This window comes from Choloepus didactylus, chromosome 3 (genome assembly GCF_015220235.1).
Source record: "Choloepus didactylus isolate mChoDid1 chromosome 3, mChoDid1.pri, whole genome shotgun sequence".
Lineage (NCBI taxonomy): Eukaryota > Metazoa > Chordata > Mammalia > Pilosa > Megalonychidae > Choloepus > Choloepus didactylus.
In genome coordinates, this window is record NC_051309.1 from 13,540,026 (window position 1) to 13,560,721 (window position 20,696).

Sequence of the window (20,696 nt, forward strand, 5' to 3'; positions counted from 1 at the left end):
GGCTTTTTTTTTAAATGCAATTTTATTGCGATATAATCACATAACATACAATCATTCAAAGTATACAATCAGTTGTCCACACCATCATCATATACTTGTGCTTTCATCAACACAAGCAAACTTTGAACATTTTTGTTACTCCAAAAAATAAAATAAAAAGAACATCCAAAACATCCCATTACCCTCCTCCCCTCATTGTTCATTTACTTTTTTTAATACAGTTTAAGTGAGATATATTCACACACCCCACAGTCATTGACAATGTACAATTATTCACAACATGATCATACATTTGTGTTCATCACCAGAATCAATTTTTGAACCTTTTCCTTACTCCAAAATAAAAATAAAAGCAAAAAAGAACACCCAAATCTTTCCATCCCCTCCTTCCAACCTACTGTTCATCTAATTTTTGTCCCCATTTTCCCACTCAAGATCAGGGTTTTTTAATGTTAGGACTTGCCTTTTTTTTTTTTTTAATTTTGATTTCTGTTGAGCTTGTTCACATACCACACAATTATCTAAAGATCCAAAGTGTACAATCAATTGCCTCCAGTACCTCATACCCCCCTCCATTGTTGACTCATAGTATAGTATTGGTATAGTACATTTGTTACTGTTTATGAATGAACATTGAAATACTACTGACTGTAGTATATACTTTGCAATAGGTATATACTTTTTCCCTATATGTCCCTTTATTATTAACTTCTAGTTGTATTGTCATACATTTTTTCTGGTTCATGGAAGAGATTTCTAATATTTGTACAGTTAATCACAGACATTGCCCACCATAGGACTCAGTTTTATACATCCTCATCTTTTGTACTCCAATTTTCCTTCTGGTGACATATATGACTCTGAGCTTCCCCTTTCCACCTCATTCACACACCATTCGGTGCTGTTAGTTATTCTCACATCTTGCTACCAACACCCCTGTTCATTTCCAAACATTTAAGTTCATCCTAGTTGAACATTCTGCTCATACTAAGCAATCACTCCCCATTCTTAAGCCTCGTCCTGTATCTTGGTACCTTATATTTCATGTCTATGAGTTTACATATTATAATTAGTTCCTATCAGTGAGACCCTGCAATATTTGTCCTTATGTGTCTGTCCTCAAGGTTTCATCATCAACCCACTTTTTTTTTTTTAAGATGGTTTTGTTCACATGCCATACATTCCATCCTGAGTAAACAATCAGTGGCTCCCTGTATAGCCACATATTTATGTGTTCACCACCCTCACAACTATCTATATAAGGGCATCTATATTTCTTCCACAAAGCAGGAGGAAGAGTCAAAGAAGGTACAGAGGCAAAAGAAAAAGAAAAAAAGAAAGAGGAAAACAAACAAACAAAAAAAAACCATGACAGCTAGGAAGCAGCAAAAGGAAAGATAACTTTAAATCAAAGTAGAATGAAGACAGACAACACCACCAATGTCAAGTGTCTCATACCCCTCGCCTATCACCCCCTCTTATTTGCATTTGCCTTGGTATATCACCTTTGTTACATTAAGGGGAGCATAATACAATGATTCTGTTAATTACAGTCTCTAGTTTATATTGATTGCATCCCTCCCCCAATGCCTCCCCATTTTTAACACCTTGCATGGTTGACATTTGCTTGTTCTCCCTTGTGAAAGAACATATTTGTACATTTTATCACAATTGTTGAACAGTCTAGGTTTCACCAAGTTACACAGTCCCAGTCTTTATCTTTCCTCCTTTCTTATGGTGTCCCACAGGCTCCCAACTTTCCTCTTTGAACCATATTCATAGTTGTCTTTGTTCAGTGTACTTACATTGTTGTGCTACCATCTCCCAAAACTGTGTTCCAAACCTCTCACTCCTGTCTTCTCCTATGACACTGTAGTGCTCCCTTTAGTATTTCCTGTGGGGCAGGTGTCTTGTTCACAAAGTCTCTCATTGTCTGTCAGAAAATATTTTGAGCTCTCTCTCATATTTGAAGGGCAGTTTTGCTGGATATAGGATTCTTGGTTGTGTTTCTTCTCTTTCAGTATCTTAAGTATATCACACAGCTTCCTTCTTGCCTCCATGGTTTCTGCTGAGACATCTGCACATAGTCTTATTAAGCTTCCTTTGTATGTGATGGATCACTTTTCTCTTGCTGCTTTCAGGATTCTCTCTTTGTCTTTGAAGTTTGATAATCTGATTATTAAGTGTTTTGGCATAGGCCTATTCAGATCTATTTTGTTTGGGGTATGCTGCACTTCTTGGATCTGTAAGTTTATGTCTTTCAAAGGAGATGGGAAATTTTCATTGTTTATTTCCTCTATTATTGCTTCTGCCCCTTTTCCCTTCTCTTCTGGGACACAAATGATATGTACATTCTTGTATTTCATTTTGTCCTTAAGTTCCTGGAGATGTTGCTCATATTTTTCCATTCTTTACTCCATCTGCTCCTTTGCATGTAGGCTTTCAGGTGTTTTGTTCTCCAGTTCCTGAGTGTTTTCTTCTGCCTCTTGAGAGCTGCTGTTGTATGTTTCCATTGTGTCTTTCATCTCTTGTGTTGTGCCTTTCATTTCCATAGATTCTGCCAGCTGTTTTTTTGAACTTTCGATTTCTGCCTTATGTATGCCCAGTGTTTTCTTTATAGCCTTTATCTCTTTTGCCATATCTTCTCTAAACTTTTTGAATTGATTTAGCATTAGTTGTTTCAATTCCTGTATCTAAGTTGAAGTGTAAGTTTGTTCCTTTGAATGGGCCATAACTTCGTTTTTCTTAGTGTAGATTGTAGTTTTCTGTTATCAAGGCATCTGACCTCCTAGGCCACCCCAGTCAGGTTTGCCCAGGCAAAAAGAAGCTCAGATCACAGAAGGAGGAAATATTCAGTATCTGGTTTCCCTGAGGGTGTGTCTTAGAGGATTGACACACCCTGTGCCCTTCTGCCCACCAGGTGGCGCCTATCAGCCTGTCACTCTGGGCTGGTGTAAGGGGGTGTGGCCCACGGCTTTCCTCCCCCAGGCTCTGGGTTCTGGTTTTGAATGTAAGGCAGGTAGTAGAGCTGGGCCCCTCCTCTTTCCTCTTGGGAAGCTGTGCCCCCTAGAGAGAGGTCATTTGCATATAAATGGATTGTTTCTCTGAGTTTCCTATCTCCACCCTTGTCTGGGTCAGAGTGCTGCGATTTTAAAATAGCTGAGGCTTTCTCCACTGAGCCGCCCAGGTTGACAGAGAGAGAAAGGGACAGAAAGCCCCCAGATTCACCCGTTGGCCAGAGATAGCACCCCATCCTCTAGGCTCCCTGTCCTGAGACAGATACGTCCCCTGACTCTCCCAAGGTCAGTTGTCACCAAAAGCCTCTGTCTGCTTGTTGGGGATTCACTGTCTGTATTGAGCAGTTAACATTAAAACCCCAGTTGGAGCTGGGCTGAGGTACACTAGCTTGTTCAGAGAGTGCTGCTCTCTAGCACCTCGAGGCTTCCATGAGGGAGGGGATCTCAGCTCTTGGCATGGGTCTGCAATTTTTACTTATAGATTTTATGCTGCTAGCTCAGGCATTCCTCCCAATGCAGGTTGGTGTATGATGAGTGGACAGTCACGTTTGTCTCCCCGCCATTACTCTCAGTTATTTACTAATTATTCTGTTGTTTATGAATTGTTCCAAGGGGAGTAACTGGCTTCTACTCCTCTCTATGCCACCATCTTAGCTCTGGAGTACCTGATGGTTTTTTACTTGAAGGATGAGAGAGGTTACTAAAGCTAAATGCTTCAGCAATTTGATGGTCAGGTGGTAAAGTTGACATGCGATCATTGAAATTTTGTCTCTACAGCAAGGGTCAGCAAACTTTTCCTTAAAAGTCCAGACAGTAAATATTTTACCTTTTCAGGCCAATCATTCTCTGTCTCAACTTTGCCCATGTATTGAAAGCAGCCATAGACAACATGTAAACAGATGGGCATGACTGAGTTCCAATAAATATTCATTTGCAAAAATAGTAGCTTGCAAATCCCTGATCTAAACAAAGCAAGACTCTGAAGTTATGGATATTTGGGTATCTGGTAATTAGGATTTGAGATAAAGGGAAGGTTGGTGGCAAGGATCCCATCTGTCGGGATTGAATCATGGCCATCATAAAGACATGTTCAAGTCCTAAACCCTGCCCTGTGGGCATGAACACAGTTGTAAATAGGATCTCTGAATATGTTAAAGTGAGTCAGGGCATGTATGTGGACGCATTTGTAAATGGGACCTTTGAAGGGGTATTGTTAGTTAAGCTGTAGTCAAACTGAAGCAGGGTGGGCCTTAATCCAATATGGTTGAAGTCTTTTTAAACAAAGGAAATTGTAGAAATAGAAGCTAGAAGTGAGAAGAAGCCAGAGAATGAGACAGATCACCATGTGACAGAGGCAGAGATGCAAGCCAAGGAGCCCCGCTGAATATCAGTAAGTCACTGCCAGAATGCTGCAGACTCTGGGAGAAAGTGTTGCCTATTGAGATTTTGATTTTAAACTTATGACCTCCAAAACCAAGAGACAACAAATTTTTCTTGTTTAAGCCAACCAGTGTGTGTCATTCGTCACAGAAGCCCTGGAAAACTAAGGCACCACTCTGAGTCCTTTACTTTCCTCCTTGTGACTTTGGTTGTCCTATGGCTATCTTCCCTCTGGGATATGCTGTGTGGACTCCCCTCTCTGTGCTTTTGCTTGGGATCTCCTAGTCACCTTCAACAAATCCATATATGCCCATCCCTCAAAACCACCTCACGTCTCACCTCCTCCCGAAATATCCTCTCTGCCTCACTTTTATTGCCTTAAACTCTATGCTCCAAACACAGCCACTTAAAGGGTGTTCTAAAAGCAAATCTGACATGCTTTTCCATGTTTAACACCTGAGTGACTTCCCATTATTTGTAGGATAACATCTAAACTCCTTTACCAGACAGAGAAAGACCTGCAAGTGCTCACTTCCTCTCCAATACTCCCCAACTTGGACCTGATGCCTCAGTAACATCAAAGTGTTTATAGCACACACCATATTCAAGCTGGGGTTTCTTCTTCCAACTGTGGAGTGCAATATCAGCTTGTACTGCTCAGCTGTACAAGAATATAATTCTACTTTCTCTACCTTTCTCCTGAGCCCCATTTCCTTGTTTCCAATTTTCTCAGGAACTCCCATTTCTGCTCATAGTGGAAAATTTTATGTTGTAATTTCATAGCAACTCAGTCACTTCTGGAATTAAACATGGTCAATTCAGAATGTCAATTTGTTTTAAGTTGCTGTTGTGTGTGTGTGTGTGTGTGTGATGATATATCTCCTTGGCATTGAAGGAAGGAATCTGCTGGTTCCTGGACTTAATTTCATCTGCTTTCTCTTTTTGGAGGCTGTATCTGCTGTGGATGTTTGTGATTGTGTGCTTGATTCTGGTTCCAGAGGCTATATGAGATAACGCTTTCTTCTCTCCCAGTTGGACTTTCATCACCTTCAAAGCAGGAAAGCTGTTCTATCATTTTTGTTCTTTCCTACTCTGTGGTTTGAGATATAAATCCTATGCTCTGCATTTTTCAGTTTTTCTCTAGAAATGCAAAGACAAGCTTTTGAAATTCCCTCAAACACAACCAATCAACCAAATCCTCAAACTTTTTATATCTGGAAAAGTGGCTTTTCAAATCAAAGCATTTGACTTTTTGTTTTAAGCTCTGTCTCTTGCAAGAGAAGCTTGTATATATAGAAGGTTTTTGCTACTGTCTGAGACCTCTCAGAAATGCTCAGCATTTAGTTTGTCACCTGTTTCATGGGGTCTTCCCTTTTGCCCCAGTTGGTTATAGGGGTCCCTGCTCTGTGCTTCCATAAGGCCTTGTGCATATTCCTACCGTTATATCCCTGTATTCTATTGCAATTGCTATTTACTTGGTCTCCCAAGAAGTCTGATCATACCACAGGCAAAGGTAATGCCTTTTAATTATTTTTGTTTCTAAGGCTTAATACAGTGCCTTGCATATTTTAGCGGCTAAAAATATATATTGTTGTTTGTTGATTGAATAACCCATGCAGCCTCCCCTTCAGTTCACTTCAGCAGCCATCAATTTAGAATCTACTGCATCATTAACTATCTTTCAAGACTGTGCTTTATCTTTTTAATTAATCGTAAAGTCCTTGAAGTCACTGACAATGTTAGATAACTTTATTTTTCTTTTATTCTCCAACAGCACTCTGTACAGAACTAGGGGTGCATAGATACTTGTTTAGCTGATGATTCGTATTACTTCTCTCTTTTAAAATTAAAACAAGTACATGCAATATACAGTAACATTTTAATTTGGTTCTTCAGGTAGGTCATGTTGACTTTACTGCATCATATATCCTCATTGGTATTTAGTTATTTGTCAGGTCTCCAAGACTTATGACTATGTTTATTATAAGCCACACTGTTCAGCATCTCCAGCAGTGGTTTGTGCTGGAAGGAAATTTTAATAAGCATTGGATGATGATCAGATATTGGCTGTTTCCCACCAAATGAGCTTGCTAATCATTCTCTTGTCTATTCCTGTGAACTTGCCTATAATATAGAGGATGTGCTCTGCATTTCACAATATGTCATCTTCACCTATTTGGTGATGGATATAGACATAATGGATATATGTTTTAGTTTCCTAGGTTTGGCTTAAACAATGGGAATTTATTAACTTATGGTTTGAGGCTGGGTAAAGTCCAAATCAAGGTGTCATCAAGGCACTGCTTTCTTCCTGAAGGTGGGCGTTCTGGAGCTTGCTGTGGTGTTGCTGGCTCCCCTGTCACATGGCCAAGCACACGGCGACGTCTGCTGGTCTCTCCCTTCACTTTTGGGTCTTGTTGATTTCAGCTTCTTGCTTTTGTGCCTTTCTCTCTCTCCCTCTCTCTGTATTCATTCTATTTATTAAGGACTCCAGTAAAAGGATTAAGACCCATCCCAAATGAGGTGGGTCACACCTTAACTGATGTAACCTCATCAAAAGGTCCTACCTACAATGGGCTTAGACCCACAAGAAAGATTAGATTTAAGAGTGTGTTTTTCTGGGGTACATGCAGCTTCAAACCACCACACTGGAACGAAGAACCTATGCTAATTAGCCAAGTGTCATTGACTTAGTTACTTCCTGTGGCAGATTGAATTATGTAACCCAGGACAAATGTGTTCTTAATCTTCATCCACATTCTTGTGGGCACGCATATTTTGTAAATAAGACCTCTTGCACATGTTATTTTTAGTTAAGGTGTGGCCAAACTGAATGAGGGTCTTAATTAATATTGCTAGAGGCCTTCTACAGAGAATAAACTAGAAGCCAGAAGTTGAAGGCCACAGGGATAAGCAGCAAGCTATCAGAAACCAAAAGAGCAAATATAAGGAGAGAGAGATGGCCATGTGTCAGGAGACATATATACAAGCCAAGGAACCCCAAGGGTTGCAGAAAGTGGGCACCAAAATGTTACAGACTCCAAGAGAAAGCAATCCTTGCAGATAACTTGATTTTGGACTTCTTACCTCAAAACCGTGAGCCAATGACTTCTTGCTGTTACACCAAACCCATTGCATGGTATTTGTGATAGCAGCCTGGAAAACTAAGACATGTCCCCTATCTGGAGCTCAGTTTCCTCATCTATGAAAAAGGGGGCAGGCGGTGAGATCTCTGAGTTCTCTCCAGGTTGTGTAAGATTCCATTATTCATATACAGGCATTTGGAAAAGGTAATGAGGTTCAGGCAAAGGGTAGACAGAGGGAAATGCCACTTTACAGAGTCAGTCCATTCACTTTGAGCACCAACTAAAAGTCCAAAGTTGATGGAGTAGAAACACAGGGGTGCAGAGAAGCTAAAGTGTGGGGGAAATAATATCTAATGCTTACTAGATTTTGGTCAACGTGCTGGCTACTTTCACATAAGTAACCCTTACAACAATCTTGAGAGACAGACTTTATTATTTTTATTATCTTTATTTAAAAAAAAGCAGCAGCAGCAGCGGCTCATCAAGTGCAAATAATGTACTCAAAGTTACATAGACAGAATATGGCAGATTCAGGATAGGAGCATGCATCATCTCTTTAAAGATTGTGCCTGCTCTTTCCCCTCTGCTGTGCAATTCCCAGCACTGTTAATAGTCCTTGATCTTATTTAAACAACAGTGTGATTTTAGTGAATGTCATTATGAGTGGCTGGGAGCATCATTACCACTTTGGGCCACCAGAGTACCATTTAGTGCAATGAAGCAGATATCTTTTCATACAAATAATTTATTTGTACCAGAGTTTTCCACTTGAGCACCCAATGTGAATTAGACTAATGTATTATTTTATATTAATGAGGTAGATGGAACTCGGTGTACTTAGGGTTTTGTGAAATTTCAGACTGGCTTTCAAATTTTTAATTTATTTTCTGGTGGATTTCAAGTATAATTAACATGTGATTCTGATTCATTTACACATTTACTCTCATGAAAGATATTTGGATGCATTATTTGACGTCCATTGCTTGTAAGCTTTTTCTTAAAGGCCATTTGAAGTCTCTTTTTTAAGAAACAGAATGTGTTGATTTTGATGCTAAGTGTAAATGAATTTGAACCATAAACAAGTTGGGAATTTAAGGTGAAGCATTGACCCCAGGAGGCTCCAGCCTTCTTCCAACCTTGGCAAATGCATTCTTTAACCTCTAGAGCAGTTATATCGGAGCATTCCAGAGGGATAACAGGGCTATAATGGAAATTGTCAACAAAATTGTAAAGAAAAAAAGAAAGCATTATTTTAAGAACCAGAACTTGAGAAGTCCCTAACTCCAAACAACTGAGGCATAAAACTTGAGAAGGCTTCAAACAGCTTTAATCTGTGGGCGAATCTGTCCTTTGATAGCATGTAAAATCCAGGCTGAGAAGTGTGTGCTGAAAGGTTTCAGTACACTAATTCCAAGATTGATTTTGCTAAAGGACCTGACTGGCATTCAAAAAAGAGGAGCAGGAAGAAAGAAAGAGAAAGTTGGAGTTTGAGAGAGAGATAGAGGGTTTGAGACAGAGAGGTAAATAAGAAGACAGAGTCATAAGAGACAGAAATACAGAGATGGAGATACAGAGATGGGAGAGGGGTACAGCAGTGGCAGAAAGCCTGAGGTAGGTGCAAAGAGACAGAGTTAGAAACTACATTAAGTGAAACTCACCTGCAGGCTAATGGATATTCCATCTGATCTTTATGTTGTTTTTATGACTATAGCATACAAGGAGGTAGTTCTTCCGTGGTAAAAGAGGGTGGTGTTTGGAGACCAGTGACTTGGATTACTAAAGCAGATCACTTGAACCAGCCTGAACTTTAGTTCTCTTATTTGTATGTATATTGGGAATAAGCATTTCAGACTTCACGGTGTAAAATTACTTGAGGTGTTGAATATAAAGCATTCTGCAGATGTAAAGGCTGATGGCAAGTGTAGAGATTAACAACAGCAATTTGATGACCTCGAATCCTCTAATGGTAGCTCAATTCACAATCCTCATTTCCGTCTGTATGCAACCCCTCCACCCCCCAACTCTTACTGTCCTGTGTTGCTACTCGGATCACTGGAAAATCTTTCCAGTATGCTTTAGATCTCATCCCTAGAGCTCATCTTCTGTTGGATTTCTACTCTTACCTTCTTCTTCAATCTGTCCCTTCTTTTTGGGTCTTTCCTGGGAGCCTTAAACTCTATTTGCCCTCTTAGAGCTACCCAACTCTCTTTTCCAATTCATATTCAGGATTCTTGAAGGATCTGTCTATACAAACTGCCTTTATTTAGTCATCTCCAGATTTCTTCCCAACCATTATAATATTGCTTCTACTACTTCCACAGCCCTACTGCTCCCCTGAAGACTGCTTTGCCCAAATTTACCAAATGATTTTGATAGTGTAGAATCCAATGGACAGTTTTTAGTTTCATCTTACTTGACTTTTTTGCATTCAACATGGCTGGCTACTGCTCCTTCTTGAAATGTTCTCTTGTGGCTTCTGTGACTTTGAACTCTCCCAGTGTCCTTATTAACTCTCTGGAAGCTCATTCTGAGTTGTTTCTAATAGATAGTCTTTCTCTCAATCTGTACTCTGAAGTATCTCTGAGAACAGTCTGGAGCCCTTTCTCTTCTCTGTTCACACTCCCCTGGAAAATTCCATTCACTCATGTGGCATCAGAAACTTCGTATGTCAAAGACTCCCCAATTCATCATTCATCTAGCCCCTCTCTTATCTTGGATTTAGGCTCACATTTTGATGCTGTCTCAGCAGTTTGACTTTATCTCCCAGGCATCTGAAATTGAGCATGTTCCAAACAAAGGCCCTGATTTTAGCCCCAAATATACTTCTCTTCTGAGCTTCCCCAGAATGACTAGGTGCTCATGTTTGAAACTTGACAGTTATTCTCGATACCTCCTGCTCCCTCACTCTTCCCATTAAATTTAACACCGAGACTTTGAACTCTCCCAGTGTTCCCTGAGTCTACTCACTTCCCTTTAAGCCCACTGCTGTTACCTTATTTCTCACCTGGACTATGGTGCTGATTTCCAGCCAAGTTTTCTTTACTTCTAGTTCTGCTATCTTTGATACTATCCTCCACACAGCAATAAGTGATATTTGAAAAATGCAAAGTGGTTATGCCATTCCCCAGCTTTAAGTCAGTTGGGTTTCCAGTGGTGCTTAGTATGGCATCCAACACTGCTGTCACAATCTGTAACACCCTACGTGATCTGACCTTGGCCTCTCTCTCTTGTCTCATCTCATCTCACTCATCACTGACCCTCTTATTCGCTGCCAATCATTTTTGTCAGATTGCTCTAGAGTTTAACATTTCCTTGTGCTACAAAGGCCAAACTACTAGAAAGAATTCAGAATTGTGATGCCAGAAGGACAGCAGTCTTTTTGCCTATGCACAGTGTAAAGGCTATTATTTTATATGTATTCCAGGGAACACTGGGGAGAAAGGAGAAATTTTAGCAAATATCAACAAATAATGTTTCAAGGGTTTCCCTTCACTCATGATAGAATGATAGAGTTGGAAAGGGGCTTCGAGGTCATGTAATTCTACCTCTTCTTTTGGAAGATGAAGAGACAGAAGTTCAGAGAAGTGAAATGACTTGCTGAAATCACAGAGATTGTTAGTTTTCACATAATGTAAATTGGTCTTGTATTAGTTATAACTGAGATTGGGCCATATTCACCTTTTTTATGCTAATGTGATCTTTCAGTCTTCACATGCTCTTATCATGGAAAAAACCTCTGTCATTTATATGGTTCCTATTCTGGTTTGTTACTGCTCCATTATGCAAAATACCAGAAATGGATTGGCTTTTATAAAGGGGGTTTATTAGGTTACAGATTTACAGTGCAAAGGCCATGAAAATGTTCAAATTAAAGCATCAAGAAGAGGATACCTTCACTGAACAATGGCCGATGGTATCCAGAAAACTTCTGTTAGCTGGGAAGCCACATGACTGGTGTCTGCTGATCCTTTGCTCCAGGGTTCTGTTTCAATATGGCTTTCTCCAAAATGTCTCTGGGCTAACATCTCCAAATGTCTCTAAGCATCTCTAAGCATCAGTGGCAGTGTCAGATCTTAGCTTCTCTCCAAAATTTCCCCCTGAGCTGCTCCTGGGGAGTTTTGTCCTCTCTTAGCTTCTCCAGAGCAAAATCTAGGCTAGCATCTCAAAGTGTCAGCAAGTGTCTGGGTCTCAGCTGCCTCTAAAGGACTCCAGTAAACTAATCAACACCCGTGCTGAATGGGTGGGGCCACACCTCCATGGAAATAATCTAATCAAAAGCATCCCCTAGAGTCGGGTGAGTCACATCTCCATGGAAACAACCTAATCCAAATATCCCACAAGATTGGATTAAAACATGGCTTTTGGGGAGACACAATATATCCAAACCAGCACATTTCCTGTGAATAAATAGAAGGGAAGGTATTATAAAAATGGCCACATAATTTAAACCTCATTCTTCAGTGCGAATAAAATAATTTCTCCTTCCTTTAAGAAACTTCAGGCGTAGTGGAAGACTGATGTTTTCAAGTTGGAGGGGTCCAAAAACCTCTTGTACCTTAAACCCTATCTCTCAGGCTGGCTGTGAATGCAAACAGCCAGGATTACTTTTCTCTAAGCTTCAGTTTCCCTATATGTGAAACAGAGATAGTGCCCATCTTACAAGTGTGTTTATGTCACAAAGTTGTGGTGAAGAATAAGTAAGAAAATAGTTTGATGTCATCAGGCATGTGCTACCTGCTCACTGACATTTTTGCTTTTGCTTGCTTCCTCAGTCAAATTATATGGTTGATTTCATCTTCTCCCTGTAGTGGGGGCAGGGCTTGAGGGATATGTATATTAGCATCTATTTATACACACACACATATGAACATGTAAACACATATATGCTGGTAGATGCTCTCCTTTTCAGGACTTACTACAATTGCAATAGTGATTTATTTAAATAATTGTTTAATGTCTGACATTCTATCTGAGCTATAGTCTTCATGTCAGCAAGGACCATCCTTGCCCTGTTCTCTGTTGTATGTGATCACCTACCAACATTTCTCCCTTCTTTTTACATCTATTTTTTTAGTGATGATTTAAGTGCTAAACACTTTTCCAAGCTCTAGGCATCTTGACAGTTTACAAAATAAGTCTCTGCCTTATGGTGCTTCATTCTAGTAGGAGAAAACAAGTGATAAACACATAAATATTCAATATGTCTTCTGATGATAAGTGCAAGGAAGAAAATAAAAAAGGATAGGGAGCATAGAGATGTTGGGGCTGGGGTTTCTCTTTTGTTTAGGATAGTCAAGGAGTACCTCCCTGTTAGGTGATGTTTGAAGAAAAACCTGAAGGAGGTGAGGAAGTGAGCCAAGGAGATATGGATGGGACGGGCATCTCAGGAAGAAGGAACAGCAAATGTAAAGACCTGGAGGTATATGACTATATGGGGTATAGAGTCAAGTGGGGAGCAGCAGCGGCTGGGGCTAGAGAGGTGAGTGAGAGAGTAGCCAGGTCCTGAAGGACCTCACTAAGGTCGCTGGGAGAACCTTGGCTTTTTCTGTGATTGAGATTTTTGAATAGAGGAGTAACTTGTTCTGACATATTTTGTAGGATCGCCCTTCCTGAGGGCTTTAAAATAAACTGTAGTGTGCAAGGGCAGAACCATGGAGACCAGACAGGAGGCTTTAGTACTCTGGGGAGAGTTTGAGATGCTTTGGACCAGGGGGAAGCAATGGAGGGGGTTAGAAGTGGTCAGATCATGCATATATTGGGAAGGCAGAGCCAGCAGTGTGTCCTGGTAAACTAGTTGGATGTGAGGTATGAAAAAGAGAGAGAGAGAGAGAGAGAGAGAGAGAGAGAGAGAGAGAGAGAGAGGGAGAGAGAGAGAGAGAGAGGATGATTCCAAAGTTTTGGCCCAAGGAACTGAAACACTAGGTGCAAGAGACATTTTTTTGGGATGTCTGCCCAGAAATTTCCTTGATTCAGAGGTGTGGGACCCACAGCTGTGTTTGTGACCCATGTCATTTCTTCACCACTGAGCACCACTGACTGAGCTAAAATGGACCTTTGCATTTAGCTGGGTTAGCTAACACCATCAGATTCTCCCTCCAGGAAATTTGGAAAGGGGACTGAGAAACATTGAGAGAGTCCCTGTGGGTAAGTGGAGCACTTGCTAGGAACCTCAGGAGCTTTGGGACTTCTGGGGCCAGACATGATGATGAACAAGTCAAGAAAGCTGGTCTGCAGAGAAAGAAGAGAATGGATAGGTGTGTAAAGGGAACAGAAAACAGAGTGAGAACAGGAGTTCTGACTATTCGAGTTCCTCCCTAGGACCTGGCTCCAATCCTGGCCTGGGGTTGCAGGGGTCACCCTTATATCCCTATAAATAAATTATCTTAAATTGTCTAAATTCTCAAGTTAGGCAAACTTGAAATAAGTTCTATTTCTTGCAACCAAACTGTTAACAATAATGCACTAAGTTGAACAATTCAATAGCGATAAGAGCAGTCTGCATGTATGGCGGCAGCATGGCTCAGCTGCTAAAGGTGTGGACTCAAGCTGCTTGGGTCCACATCCCTGCTCCTCAGTTTACCAGCTGTGTGGTCAAGAAAGCTACTCAACCTATTTGTGTTTCAATTTCCTCTCTGCAAAATGGGAGATAATTCTCTATAGGTTGCTCACATTTTGTATCTCTAGTAAACAGCTTTCAATTTGGACCATCTTTTCAAGTATATTTGTATGGCAAACAAATTTGGAAGATATAGGTTCTCCCTCTGGAGGAGAGAGCAGGTTTGTTTCCTGACCAGCATAATAAATATAATGCATCCCTCTGTGCTGGTTTGAAGCCATTATGTACCCCAGAAAAGCCCATATTCTTCTAATCCATTCTTGTGGGGGCAGATCTATTGTGGATGGGACCCTTTGATTAGGTTGTTTCAGTTGAGATATGACCCCACCCACTCAAGGTTGGTCTTAGTCCTTTGCTGGAGCCCTTTATGAGGACAAAAGACAGAGCAGTTTGGAGAGAGAACAGAGAGAAACATCCTGGAGATACTAAGGAAGGACCTACAGGAGCTGAGCGAGAAAGCCACTAAAACCAGGAGCTGAAAGCTAAATTCAGGAGAGAAGGACCAGTAGACTCCAGCCATGTGCCTTTCCATGTATCAGAGGAACCCTGGATGCCAGCAGCCTTTCTTCAGAGAAGGTATCATCTTGTTGATGCCTTAATTTGGACATCTTCATGGCCTTAGAGTTGTAACTTGTAACTTAATAAATCCCCATTGTTAAACGCCAACGCATTTGTGGCATTAGCAAAACCAAAATTCCCTCCAGGGCAAATATTATAAGATTGAGGATTTCCTAGTCTTGGGGATCCTCAGCCACACACCCACAACACGCATAGCATCTGCCTTGACCCACCTATGTTGTTCCCAGGGGACTTGGGGAGCAAAGGGAACTGATGTGAGCATGAAGCTTATGCTGTCTGTTGTGCTGTGAGTAATTAAGTCCTTTGTCTCTGACCCAGGAGTCTAGCATCTTCAGCTGGTACCTATGTGTGGCAGGTTAACTTGTTAGTTCTCAAGCAGGGAAAAATCTCAGACCCTTCACAGTTCTCAGCAATGATGTTATGAAGATTAAATGGAAGAGTGCACATGCCCTTTTACTTACTTCACCTTTGTCTGGAATGCTTTCCCTGCAGATATACATGTGACTCACTTACTCACCTCTCTTGGGTCTTTTCTCAGATGTTATCTTCTCAGTAAGGTCCACCCAGACTCCCCTAGTTAAAATGGCAGTGCTCTTCACCTCCTGTACCAGTTAGAATTCAACTGGAGAAGCAGAACCAGCAGTAGATACATATTAAGAGATTACTGTAAAGAATTGGTTTAATGTGATTTTGGGGGCTGGCTAGACAAGTCCAAAATCTGTGGGGCAGCCAGTCAGAGAGGGCAAGCTGGAACTCTCAGGCATGAGCTGAAGCTTTTGTCTACAGATGGAATGTCTTCAATTACTTAAAATCAACTGATAATGGACTTAATCATATTTACAGCCATGCCTAGATAAGTGATTGATTGAATAACTGGGGACTGCAGCTGGTATAGTTAAGTTCATGTGTCAACTTGACCAGGTTATGGTGTCCAGTGGTTTGGCCAAGCAACCACTGGCTTGATTGTTACTGTGAAGATATAACATGGATTTCAATTATCAGTAAGTTGAATGCATCTATGGCTGATTACATCTACAATGAACTGAGGAGACTGCCTTCAACAATGAAAGAAGTCTCATCCCATCAGCTGAAGGCCTTAAAAGGAGAAGTGATGATTTCAGCAGCTGGAAGGGAGAATTTAAATCTCTACTTCAGCCAGCCAGCATCTCCCGGTGGAATTCATAGAATATCTCCACCGGAGTTCCCAGCTTGTGGCCTGCCCTATGGAATTTGGACTTGCCCATCCCCATAGTCATGCAAGCCAATCTCATATTCCTATAATATTAATATTATGAGGAAGTATATATATATATATATATCTCCTGTTGGTTCTGTTTCCCTAGAGAACCTTGACTAATACAGTAGCCCAGCCAAGATGATGTATCAATAGACCATCATGCCCTCAACACTTCCTATTCTCTTTCCCTGTTTTGTTTTTGCCATGGTATATATCAATATCTAACTAATTATTTTACTTAATTGCCAATTGTTTTTCTCCTCCGTGAGGAGAGAGGGTTTTGACTGTTTGCTGTCATATTCTCTGTACCTATAGTGGCTCTTGGCCCATAGCATTACATGGCCATTAAATGTTTATTGAATGACAGAATAAATGAAGATAAAGTGCTTAGAACAGGGCCTGACCCCCAATAAGTGCTCAATAAATGCTAGTTACTGGAAAAATAAATGTGTATCTAGTATCAATTTAAATACATAGCATTTATGAATCTCAACTTTTTTTTTCATACTCTCATTCTCTGATCCCAGGATATCTTTTCAAAGGTTTTTGTCCTCTGCAGCAAGTATCCAGTACCCTCTGTGTGCACACCAGGCCGTCTGGGATCTACTCTGCTGGCCATGGTGCCCAGTCTCACTTGTGGTCTTCTTAAATGCATCAAGTGCTTCCACTGGCATGAGCTTCTTTAAGTCTTTTGATGTTCTTTGCCGCACCTCCTTCCTCTCTTCTTTTGCACAAGCTTCTCTCTCAGCAATGAATGCTTTCCTGAACCCTGTATTCACTAGGCTTATTTTTATTCATCTTTTAAGACTCAGTTCAGATGTTGACTCTAAGACAGGAGCCCCCTTTTGTGCCTTCATTGTGTTCTATACTCAGCTCTGTACTGACACTTAGCCAACTCCACCACCCCTTCGTATATGTATTTCATTCACCCCATGGTAAAATCCTTGAAGGCAAGATCATGTTATTCATCTCTACATCTCCAGAATATAGAATAACTCTGGGCATGGAGAGATGTTCAATGCATTTTTCACAGATAAGTCTTCTGTATGGGGACTCCTAGATGGTTCATGAGCAGCTATTTTGCTCAGCATTAGCCAAGGCAGTGTCTCTCAATCCTCACCCTGCATTAGAATTGCCCAGGAGATTTTTAAATACCAGTGCCTAGGCCTCAATCCCAGAGGTTCTGATTCAGCTAATCTGGGGTGTTACTTGGGCACTGGTATATTTTTGTTTTTTAAGAAATTCTTCAGATGATTTGATATGCAGGACTGACAAATACAGTCTTAGGGATAATTCTGAGCAAAGCTTCTAGTTTATTCGCTTCATATCTGACAAGGGGAGGGGGTTGCCATTTTTTCTCTAATTTGCTAGCAGCTTGCTTCCTTGGCCAGGTTTGTACCTAGAACCCTTGCTCCTGCCCAAGCCACTTCTCAGAGTTAATTGTGCACCTGTGTTTATGTCCTTGCGCAGCCTGGCCAGGAAAGCATTTACGTTTTTACTGCAGCTTCATTTTTTATTGTAAAGGATATATTATGTGATTAAAGACAGATGTTTGGAAGATAAAAAGGGACCCAGACATTGTCATTCAAGCTTATGTTGTTCTTTGGGAATGAGAAGGAGGGTGTGAGTGGGTGGTGGGCTGTGGAGGGCGTTAGGATGCCTGAATTTCTTCCTTTCTTACCATCTTTCTCTACGTGGTGGTTAAGGGAGAGAATGAACTATGGAGTCAAACGCATGAGTTTAAGTCCCAGCTCAGGCATCTAATAACTTTGTTATTCTCTTTTGCCTTAGTTTCCTTGACTGTCAAATAAGGCTATAGCCCAACTACATATGATATTAAGGACTAAATTATATAAGGTTTATATACTACCTTGTGCACAGTAAGTTCCCAGAGACAGAGATATCATTAGCATCTCCCCTGTGCCTTCCTCTTCACCCTGGACCTTCAGGTAAATAAAGCCTGGGCCCATCATCTCTTACCTGTCACTGCTGCAACACGAAGTCAATGGGTTCCTTGCCTCCACCTGTTTCAAATCCATCTGGTGTGTCCCCTGCACTGCTGGGCGCACAGCTTGTATCAAGTCATTCATTTATTCGATCATCTTCCATTGCTTTCTGTTACCTGTTGCATTAAGTCCCAACTTCTCTGCCACTTTCCCAGTTTCCTAAGATTTGGCGTCACTGTGTTCTTAGCTGGCTGAGAGTTTGCCACATGTAGTACCACCCACTCCACCTTTGCAACCTTTCCATTTGTATGAACTCTTTTCCTTGCTTTTCCTCTACCATATATCCCTTAAACTTTCTGTCTCCCTGTCTTTGTTAGTGTTGGTCCCCGAGCACAGGAATTTGTCTTCTCCTACCTAATTATGTAAATTGGAACTCGACAATGCTGGCCTCATCTCCTCCAATTAGCTTCATCCTATGCTATCTATTGCTTCTTTTCTGAACTCCGCTCTTGCTTAGGGTATGCTAACTTATGCATAAAGCACCCTCCCCATCTCAATGATTTAACCCTCAAAGGGTATTTTCTCACTCCATATATGTGTGTGGGCTCTGCTTTGTGCAAGTGGTTGTTGGGGGGTCCTGGCTTCTTCCATATTGTGGAGCCACCATTTCCTGGGGGCCTCGGCTCTTCCCCTGGGGTCTCTGTATTGATCAGAGATGAAAGAACAGCAGAGGGTGTTTTGGATCTGGGCTGGGAAGGAGGCTCACATTGCATTCACCCACATTTCTTTGTCCAAACTCACTGTCACATTCCAGGTAATTGTGATGGAGGCTGGGAAATGGATCTGCCTTTGTGAGCAAGAAGCAAACGAAGCGGCTCTGCCACAGTCATCACAGCACAGTTTAACAGCTGACATTTCTAGTAGCTTTGCAAAGTGACTTTTAGTCCCCATAGATTGTAGTTACTTGAGACGCTTCTTTAAAAGACAGAATTCACTGGTGCTTCCTTTTCAGATCAACATTGATGTGAAGTGAGAAGTGATCAGCATTTCTTTGCCTTGGTTTTTCCAGTGACCTTGGCTGGTGTCCTCTAAGGACCCGGAGGTACTGTTGGTAGCAATGGCTGGAAGTGTATTTGATGTAAGAGCAGGTACTCAGGGAAGAAAGAAGAGGGACAGAATGGAAAAAGAACTGCATAATTCCCCAAGATATGGGTACCTGAAACTTTCCAAAATATTTTCCCTCAAAAAATACATGGGTTGTTTGTGGATGTGTCTTTCTCTTCTGGCTCATTGGAAACACTTCATGGAGAGGCGTCTCTGTTTTACTTTCTCACCCTCCCCATCACTGCAAAGCATGGGGCCCCTGATCCTTGAGCAATGCCTAGAACAAATGAATGGACTATTTCCCAGGAGCAGGGATTGTTTTTTTCTTGCTCTTAAAAACACCTTACAAGCCCGGGGGGACTACTTGGTGCAGAGAACTCTCTCAACCACGAGAAGTTTTCATTGATTGCTGATTGAGGTGAGCTGGGAATTGGGAGCAAAGGATGACACAGACAGTAACTAATAGGATACTATGAATAAAGATGCCTTTTGGGTTGCTGATGTCAGAAACTATAGAAACTATCACTAATGATATTACTATTTACTTGTTGTGGGGTATTACAGACCCTTTTATTAGAAATTATTTAGTTTATTTCTCACACAACACTATTAAGTGGACATTCTATCTCCAAGCTATAAATGAGAAACTGAGCTCATGGAGGTTAATTAATTTATGCAACATCACACAGATGGTAAAAGGCAAGTGAAAGTAGTTGTGTACCACCAGCTTTGCTGCCCAACATGTTCTGGAAAGCTCTATAGAGCAAAGTTAGGATTACACCACTGTTTAGATTGTACAAAATTTCATCAATTTATCTTTTTTTTCTAATTTGAAGAAGGGGCAACTTCTTCAAGTTCACACAGAGGTGCTCAGTGAGCTAGCAGTGACCCTGATTTGACTTCCAACATTCAGCCCTGAATGCATCTTGTGTCTTGCTTAGTAAGAAGGAAGGTTTAGTAAGATTCATAACTATTTTTCCTTGAGCTGATGTTCATTGCTCTATCATCATTGTTCCAGTTGCTGTGTCAACTTCTGGCCTTATCCTCCAGGGTATTCCCATCTAGTGGGAGTGACAGATATGCCTCAAGACTCTTGAATTGCATGTGCTCAGGGCTTGATAGAAGCAAGCAGGGAACACCAGGAGAGCACACAGAGAGGCAGCTCTCTCAGGACTGGCGAGGTGGGGAGGCGTTAATCAAAGAAGGCTTCCTGAAAGAGGCAATTGTTCTCTCACAGTTCTCAGCTTTTTCTGCAGGTAAATGTACAAATATTTAAAGGGTGCTAAATTATTAGCCTCCTCTCTTGGAATACCCACATGTCAGAGACAAGCCCTTCTAGGAGGGAGTGTGAGGAGTTTGGGACATGCTTAGAATTTAGAAAGGGTGGAGTCTGAGGGGAGACAGGTGTGTGGTAAGAGAGGAGACAGCAGAGATGAGTAGGGTCAGGTCTAGAGGACATGGCAGGGATGCAAGAAGATATCCAGAGGCCACCAGCCACCTGGCAGCTCCACAGCCTTGGCGGATGAACCGGTGACCTAGGCTATAAATCAGCTCTCTATAGAACCACGACTGCGGGGAGCTCCCCACATGTTTCTCCACAGAGGGCAGCAAAGGGCCTTTGTGAATATTTTTATGTCAGTCAGAAGGGGTGGGTAGAGGCTGAGGATCCGGGGTCTCTCTCCATAAGTAGGTTTTCAGAGAGACCGTTCTGAGAAAGAATGTGGCTGCTGA